Source organism: Doryrhamphus excisus, chromosome 11 (assembly GCF_030265055.1).
Source record: "Doryrhamphus excisus isolate RoL2022-K1 chromosome 11, RoL_Dexc_1.0, whole genome shotgun sequence".
In the NCBI taxonomy this organism is placed as follows: Eukaryota; Metazoa; Chordata; class Actinopteri; order Syngnathiformes; family Syngnathidae; genus Doryrhamphus; species Doryrhamphus excisus.
This window is the reverse complement of record NC_080476.1, coordinates 20821416-20830723: the sequence shown is the minus strand read 5'-3', so window position 1 is coordinate 20830723 and position 9308 is coordinate 20821416. Positions and strand designations below refer to the sequence as shown.

Sequence of the window (9308 nt, the reverse complement as noted above, 5' to 3'; positions counted from 1 at the left end):
GCCATGTCGGCGAAGACGGCAGTACATGGCACAGACACAGCTTCACCCTTCCCCCACTTTAGGCCCCGACTGAAAAAGCAGAACCCCCCCATCGCAGCTGAAATAGCCCACTTGGGAGAGCGTTGGACTGAAGTTCTAAATGTCCTCACAATAAACGTCACTCCTCCTGATGGTCGTTACGTCTTTCAATAATGGGGCGTTAAAATGTGGATTTTCAAAAGGAACAAAGACAATCCATCTGCAACCTGGTCAACGGACACGTAAACAGTGCAGGTACCCTGCTTTGTGCGGCTCCTTTTCAGTGTCCTCAAGGTCACAGTTTTCTCCTGATCAGGGCACCGTTTTAGGTTGTGTGGATGAGTGGTCTAAAGCACCAGATTAAGGCTCCTTTTGCTCAGGGGGCACTAGTTGAAATCCCACAGCTGGCATTTTCCTGGTCAGGTCCATTATCCACGACTGGAATGATTTGGCAGCAAAGGACTGTCAGATGTTACAACACACCCAAGCACCTCATGAAGAGCAGAGTTATCCTTTTCCGGGCAAGAACCAAAAACTCTGACTCGAAGGTGCTGATTGCTGCTCCCAGTTGCTTCTAATTCGTCTGCGAGCAAAACTTGAATTTTAGAGTCAGGTTAATTGAAAAGATTTGCTAGCTAGCCAGGAATTGAAACTTGAATCTTCTAGTCAAGTCAAGTTTATTTATATAGCCCTTAATCACAAAAGAGCCTCAAAGGGCTTAACAAGCAGGCAACAGTAGAAGACAGACAATAGACGACAAACGACATCCCCTGATCTGAACCCCCATCACGGCAAGGAAAAACTCAAAACCCATTAGGGAAAAAGAAACCTTGAGAAGGGACCGCAGATGGGGGAATCCCCCTTCTAGGATGACCAGGCTGCAATGGATGTGGAGAGGTTTACATGTGACAGTTAAATATAAACATAGAGTATAATAGTCCAGGTCCAAGATGTGATGCCATTAGGACAGTTGGGCAGCCACGGGTCTTGAGATGATCACTATCCCTCTGCTGCAGCGCCTCCAAGGTAGGCCACGTCCGATGTCCAGTTTCGTCAAGGCAAACTTCCAAAACAGCCTCTCCTGGACCCCCCCCCCCCCCCTCAGCCGGGGGGGGGGGGGGGGGGGGGGTCAAAACAGGCAGGGAATATTTTTAACTAAACGCTAAAGTATAGAAATGAGTCTTAAGTCGGGACTTGAACATTTCTACTGAGGTAGCAGCTCTAATATTAACAGGTAGATCATTCCACAACGTTGGGGCCCGAATGGAAAAGGCTCTAGAGCCCGCATACTTCTTTCTGGCTCTCGGGATAGTCAAAAGACCGGCGTGTTGTGAGCGTAGGTTTCTAGACGGAGCATAGGGTACAATTAGGTCCACCAGATAAAAAGGTGCCAACCCGTGTAATATTTTGTAAACCAGAAGCAGTACCTTAAAGTCACATCTTAGATGAACTGGGAGCCAGTGCAGGTTGGCTAGTATTGGTGAAATATGGTCACACTTACTGAGATGAGTTATCCTTTGCTACACTATTCGTACAACCAAAGGACTTGTCATTTAAGGTTAGCTTCTGGATTGTCACTGTTTCGCCAAGACTACAATTGGGTTGAGAGAAAAGTACTTTTTAGACAAGACAATAACAAAAGCAACACACCTGCCATGACCCAGGGTTGGTGCAGACACAACAATGAGTACGAACCACGATACGATTACAGCTGTCTAACCCGTAGACAACACGTCATCCACTGCGCCACTAGCCATTCAACAAAATAACCTGGAGTTTAAGGTTGGGTTCTAACTTGGCTACCACAGTTTCTGCATTACCAAACACTAATTCAGATGTTGGGACTCATTTTCAGTCAACAAGACCATGTCAACAAAGGTCCTGCAGGAGATGAGGTGACCGAGAGGTTAAGGTGCTGGACTGCTAATCCATTGTGTTCTGCATGCATGGGTTTGAATCCCATCCTCATGGGTCTATACCAATGCAATAGTTTTGACACCACCTGTGTTTTTAGGAAACATCATTAGAATGCAATTAATCAAAGTATCAGGTACGATGTTGGAGATGGAGAACGTTTTTTTTTTTAGCAGGAAAAGGCATAATATACCATTTGGAGACTGCAGGCATCGATTCCACTTCATCAATGAAATGTTTTCCGCATGTTGCACAATTTTCCACAGGAAAGAAATCTTGACGATGTATCACCAACAGTGCTGAACCGCCCAATGTGGGGCTGAAACTAGCGCACAAGGAATAACTTGTTTAAGTAAACCTTTTGGACCTCGATGACCCATCAAGAAGTCAACCTTTGTTGGTTCAGTTCTCCCAGTCACCATGAGGATGTGTGCTGGTTTAGTGCATATGCAGAAGTTAGTTCCCATCGTGTAACCATGTTTGGTGTGTTTGAGGGGTGTAGCTCAGTGGTACATCATTTGACTGCAGATCAAGAGGTCTCCGGTTCAAGTCCGGGTGCCCCCTGATGCACTCCTTTGGTTTAAGAATAGTCTAAGAGTACATGAATGCATGGCTCATAATAGCAACAACTTCAGTGTAATATTACTCGAGATTGTTTTTTGCATGGCTCCTTTCTACATTCTTCACACTGACATGAAATTTCGGCAGTGGCTTTTGTCCAATTTCCTTGCGGATGACACAGCCCCCCCCCCCATGTCTAAGAGAAAGTCCAGCCGCACCACAAAACAAAGTCATTTCAGCTGCTTTTACCCACGATCTTATCCTTTCCGTGCTGACTCAAAGCTCAGGATCATCAGATCAGAGCTCTGCCTTTGGGTTCAGCTCCCACATCACCATGGCGGACCAGTGGAGCATCCAACGTAGATCGATTGGTAAACTGTCATGTTAGATGTATCACGTTCTGACCGTGTGGCGGAGAGGGTGGATCCCAAGATGCAGGACACAGCAAGCTCAGGTAAGGTCAAGCTGCTTTAATAGTTCAGGTGAGGAGACCCAATAAACAAAAGGCGCCGGAGCACAAAAAAAGGGAGCTCCGTGGAAGGGTGCACGCAGGCACAACACAAAATACAAGGAAGAGCAGAGCAGTCTTAGAGGCCAGCGGGCTACCGGACGGGTAGGAGGGTGCGTGGCCGAGGCGTGTGTAACGCTAAAGGAGGTACAGGAGTTAGTCTGTCACGTCCACAAAGGAATAATCCAGCACCCTCCTGCCGCAGCTCAGTGCCTAAAGAAGGGAACTGGAAATTAGCTTGATTGTCAGCAGCTGCGCCCGTCAGGTAGCTCCGCCCAACTCCAAGGAGGTCCACATCTGTAGATGCACACAGAGAGCAGTAAGAGTCCTAATAACCACATGAACTGGGCGTACCCCTAAACCGACACACAAGGTAACATATGTCACTGTGCAGCGTGACAAGATGCCAAGAACAAGACGCCAAGGTACCTTGAACTCCTCCAGTGGGGGTCGGATCTCTTCCCCAACACATAGACAATTTCATTGAAATGTCAAGACAACCTCTTTTGTCCTGCTAATGTGGTCTGTTTTGTTAGCCCAAATGTCCAAAATCACAAGAGTTTTGCCTTTGTGGGGAGCATTGTAGTACATGTCACATGTGTACTACACATGACATTAGAAAGGATGGGAATTTCTTCAACACAACAAGACTTCTGATTCAAAAACATTTTGTTGAAGAAAAGCCCGTTATTTCTGGAACATCTTATATGAACTACGATTCTCCCTACAAAGGAGAGATCTTCAATCGTCAATCTGCCCCCACTTTGGACACATCATCATGTTTCATTGTTTGGCCACTGCTTTCTGAGTTTCGCCAGTACTCTTATAACGCCCCCCCGTCCCTCCACTCCGGGTTTCCATAGTGTAATGGTTTGCCTCACACGCAAAAGGCCCCCTGTTTAAAACTGGGTGGAAACATGGGCTTTCTATTCCCTCTTTTACAAAATAACAGTTGGTCTAGTGGCTAGCATTCAATGCTTTCAGCGCCGCGGCCCGGTTTCGATTCCCAGTCACGTAATTGACATTTGGATAGGTTTTTACTGGAGAGAGGATTTGTCTTCGGCCTCGGTGGAATAGTTGGGCTCATCTTGAAGCGCTACTTGGGAACAATAAATCACAGACTTGGTTTCTTCACTATTCCATGACAGGAGACTGGTCTAGAGAACGCGGCCAGGATTAGGTTTGGGGTATTTGTCTGATGCTGATGGATAGATCCTGGACTCATTTCCGATCCCACACCTCTTTTACAAAATACAAAGGATTCCTTGGAGAATGTGAGTATCAATTCTGCCACTTCTCGCATGCTAAGCAAGCACTTTACCATTTGAGGTAATTCCCCTGGTTTGGGGTATTTGTCGGATGCTAAGGGGTAGATCCAATCCCAACAGCTCTTCTACAAAAGGCAAAGAACTCCTTGGAGACTGTGGGCATTGATCCCACAACAAGACAAGACAAGGTGCTAGACAGGAGAATGCAGTTATGACTGGATTTAGGTTAGGACTGGGTTTAGGGTGATACCTATGGCTGTATTTGGCCTAGATATCGGGATTGGGGCCCGGATTAGTGTTTGGTACTTGGAACATTTAATCACAAAAAACAAAAGACATTTTGGAGAATGCGGGCATTGATCCCGCTACCTCTCACATGCGAAGTAAAAGCTCTACCATTTGAGCTAATTCCCCTGCTGTTGCAGAGAAGGTCCAGTCTCAGAACTATTTTGGTTCCTTTGCTGGAGTACGTCAAAGCGACACAGTCTCTGCCTTTCAGAGTGCAGCCATGAGGCAGTGCCTGGTGGTCTCGTGGCGGATTTGGGTTTGTCCTCGGTTGAACAGTTCGGGTCATCTTGTAGCGCTATCTGTGAACTGCTGTCATCCTGAAGCTGTGGTCCAGTGGTAAGGACTTGATGCTCTCACCACTGCGGCCCCGGTACGATTCTCGGTCACAGAATTGACATTTGGATAGGTTTTGACTGGAGATGGGATTTGTCTTGGTCCTTGGTCGAATGGTTGAGGTCATCTTGAAGCGCTGTCTGTGAACTGCTCTCATCCGGAAGCGACTGATGGCAGAAATACGAATAAAACATCAATAAATGATAGAAAGCATCACAGTTAAGTTAAAAACGCTGCACTGTTTACGTGTCCTTTGACGAGGTTGTAGATTTATTGTTCCTTTTGAAAATCCAAATTCTAACGGAACCGTCTTGCCCTGCAGCAATCAAGTTGTGAACAGTTCCCTCACAAATGAGGTCGGCTGTAGAAATTCTTAACCATCTATCAGGGATGGCAACTGAATGAAGAATCAATGCCAGAAACCGGCTTTGATGCAGACTGGTCATGATGCCTCTGAAGTTCACCAAAGCAGTCCTGACTTAAGGTGACTCCACGAAGTTCTCAGCGATGACTGAACGTCTCGCTCCTTCTGTTCCCTGAGAAACTCGGTCAGCTGTGGAATTGATCAAACATCAGGATGGCCACATCAATAAAAGCAAAACAAAAAATGATGTTTAGAGCAGAAAAAGGCCCGATTAGCTCAGTCGGTAGAGCATGAGACTCTAAATCTCAGGGTCGTTTGTTCGAGCCCCACATTGGGCGATTCAGCACTTCTATTGATCCATATTGTTTTCGTTTATTATACTCATCTCACAGTTTGGCTTGATACTCCCACATGCCCGGATAGAGACAACACTTAGTGGAACACATCAGACTGATTACTTTATTATGACCCGTTTACTGACTTAGTTACACACAGATATGGAACAAAGAGATACGCACCCCCATGAGTTCCGGGATAGGGGGAGATATCTATTGCAGTTTCCTTGCAGGTCAGGAGGTCACCATCCACCTACAGGAGGATTTGGTGGTCCTTCTCCAACTGGACAACATCTGCCACAGTCCAGGGCAGTGGCAACTTCTGATTGGCCGGCCGATGCCATATCTGCACAATCTGAAATATGTAAAAACAACCGGGCAACACACCTGAGCACCTCATGAAGAGCAGAGCTGTCCTCTTCCGGCCGAAACCCATAAACTCGGACTCGAAGGTGCAGTTTGTCAATTTCAGCTGCTTCAAATTTGTCTGCAGGCAAAACTTTCATTTTAGACTCAAGTCAATTGGAAAGTTTGCCAAGCCGGCCAGATGTTGAACCTGGAATCTTCTGATCCGTACTCAGATGCGTTATCCATTGCCCCACTAGCCCTCCAACAGAAGCACCTGCAGTTTAGGGCTAGGTTCTGGGTTGTCACTGGTTCACCAAGAGTAAAATGGGGCCCAGAGAGAGAAGTCCTTTTTGACAAAACAACAAAAGCAGCATACACTTGCCATGACCGGGGTTTGAACCTGCGTTTCTTCGGCCGAGTACAGCAGTGTTTTTCAACCTTTTTTGAGCCACGGCACGTTTACATTGGAAAAAGCTCACCACTAACCAAAAATGTTACAAAATGTCACAATGATCTCACACGTGCATCACTAAGTCTATAGGAGGAAGGAGCCAGGTGTTGCCACACGGACCGGTATTACATTGCTCTGCCAGTCTTTACACCACAGACACTCCACAGTAGCCATGTTTACATGAGGAGTTTTTCTCTTTCCAAATGACCTTTCGGGAAACAATGGTATCCATGGAAAGGAATATTCCAATCTCTTGTCTACATGCGCCGTGAAAATCAACCAGAATAGTCAATAGGGCATGCCCAGTAAAGTGTAAACACCAACATCACGTGATACCGACTTCCCCAAGTTTTTCTTTCACTTGTTGGAATAACTCCATCTTGTCCGTTTTTCGTTTGTCCAGTCTTGAAATTTAGTTTGAATCAAAAACAAACTTTGCTTAGTCCAGTGCCGATTGCTGGCCTCCATTTTTAAAAGTGAAGAACGTCTGGATCTGCGTGTTACATCATATCTGAGCATGCTCTGAAAGAACGCACCCGGGAACAGGAAAAGATATAGTTCAATCTTGCTAATATTTTATAATTAAGCCTGGCACATGTTTTATATAGATATGTATTTTCTTTTTGAATAAAAGTGGACTTATGAATGGCGTATAGAAGGGTTTAGATTCTTTTCCACAGATGGCGCTAATGCACACCAAAGCTGCTTGCCAACCGCCAATAAACAACAGAAGAAGAAAAACACCAGGAAGGACAACTTTCCGTTTGAGCGGGTACAAGATACCTCAATGGGATTGGTTAAAGGAATATTCCACCCTTGTTCAATTCTTTCCGTTTGAGCAAATAAACCAAATGCAATTGGAATATTTGGGTCCATGTATACTATTGACATAATGGCTATTGACATAATATTTGCAAATGATGATTAATCAATGTTAACTATGAAAAGTGATAATGGATAATTCCTCACGGCACATCTGACGGTTTCTCAAGGTACACTAGTGTGAAAATAGTACAGTAGAGTACAGTATGCCAGTCCAATAAACCAACAGAGGCTCGTGTTTAGACCTGCTGAGATCAAGTCCATATCCTTGTTCCCATTTGTCACCTTGGTTATTTTGTAAAAGAGAGAATAGAAAGCCCATGTTCCCACCCAGTTTTAAACAGGGGGCCTTTTGCGTGTGTAGCAAACGTGATAACCACTACACTATGGTGTCATGGGCCACGAGCCTGTTCTGAATTCCGCTTTGGCCAATGGACACCACATCAACTCAGCAGCAGGCCTCATTAGCATAATGGACAATATCTCCGCCTGTCACGTGGAAGGCCGGGGTTCGATTCCCCGACGAGGAGTTCCAAGTGCTCAGCTGTGTTGTACAATCTGACAGTCCTTTGCTGCCAAATCATTCCAGTCGTGGATAATGGACCTGACCAGGAAAATGCCAGCTGTGGGATTTCAATTTCAACCAGTGCCCCCTGAGCAAAAGGAGCCTTAATCTGGTGCTTTAGACCACTCATCCACACAACCTAAAACAGTGCCCTGATCAGGAAAAAACTGTGACCTTGTGAGGTTCGATGAAAATGGAGGACACTGAAATGGAGCCGCACAAAGCCGGGTACCTGCACTGGTGTCAGCAGAGGACGCGTGCTGGGCCCATAACCCAGAGGTGGATGGATGGCGACAGACCTGTTCCAGAACTTCAACCTGCGATTGCAGGAAAGTTGGATGACGAACGTGGATGGACAAAGAAAGCTTCTGTCCTTGAAAAGGTCATACTTGGCTCAGACGGACACATGTGTACTTGGCAGGAACCGTCGTCACCTGAGACCCATACTTGGTGAACCCAAAGCTTCAGAGAGAGATGCGAGATTCACTGGCTAAATATACTGCAAAAAAGGTCAGTAAGGATAATTCATAATGCCGCCTACAGAGAACATACTAACTCCTTATTTGTAAAATGACAAATACTTCAACTTGCTGATATAGTTCATGTTCAAACAGCTAAAATAATGCATAAGGCTAAAAATAAGCAATTAGCTAAAAATGTCATCCAATACTTCTCTACAAGAGAGGAGAAATATGATCTCAGGGAAGAAGTACATTTGAAACACGTCTATGCTAGGAAAGCAAAGGAACCAGGAAAAGGAACCAAAATAGTTATAAGACTGGACCTTCTCTGCCAATGCTGTAAAAGCAGCGGAATTAGCTCAAACGGTAGAGCGCTCGCTTAGCATGTGAGAGGTAGCCGGATCAATGCCTGCATTCTCCAAAATCTCTTTTGTTTTTTGTGATTAAATGTTCCCAAGTACCAAACACTAATCCGGGCCCCAATCCCGATATCTAGGCCAAATACAGCCATAGGTATCATCTTGTCTTGTCTTGTTGTGGGATCAATGCCTGCAGTCTTCTGGGAGTTCTTTGCCTTTTGTAAAAGAGATGTTAGGATCGGAAATGAGTCCAGGATCGATCCACATGGTAGACCCAGGTCCGATTCCCGGCCAATGCAGCAGGGCTGTTTTCATACCTTTCATCGTGAAAAAAAAGTGCCAAGACCGTTTTCAGGACCAACTGATGACCTCGGAATTCGATCAGAAACGTCACACCTCTCCACCTCAGACTTTCCACCTGAGACTCTCCACGTGAGACTCTCCAACTGAGACTCTCCACGTGAGACTCTCCAACTGAGACTCTCCACCGGAGACTCTCCACCACAAGACTTGATTATCTAATCCAAATTCTGTCAATAGGGGCATTCTCAGCCACAACCTCAATGATACGCCGTCGAACGCTCGGCCGTACTCACTAGCCTCAAAACAACAAGACCTTCAATAGCTCAGTTGGAAGAGCGGAGGACCGTAGTTGTTCAAGCTGGCATCCTTAGGTCGCTGGTTCAAGTCCGGCTTGAAGGACAAGCCCTTTG

General features: G+C 45.8%; 1 non-coding gene across 1 annotated transcript; it reads left to right on the top strand.

The window, feature by feature from the left end:
• The first annotated feature begins 9210 nt into the window (after positions 1-9210).
• On the top strand, positions 9211-9297 carry trnay-gua (transfer RNA tyrosine (anticodon GUA)). The gene is given in 2 exon segments: positions 9211-9247; positions 9262-9297. It is a non-coding gene; the product is annotated as a tRNA-Tyr (tRNA).
• Positions 9298-9308: the final 11 nt, after the last annotated feature.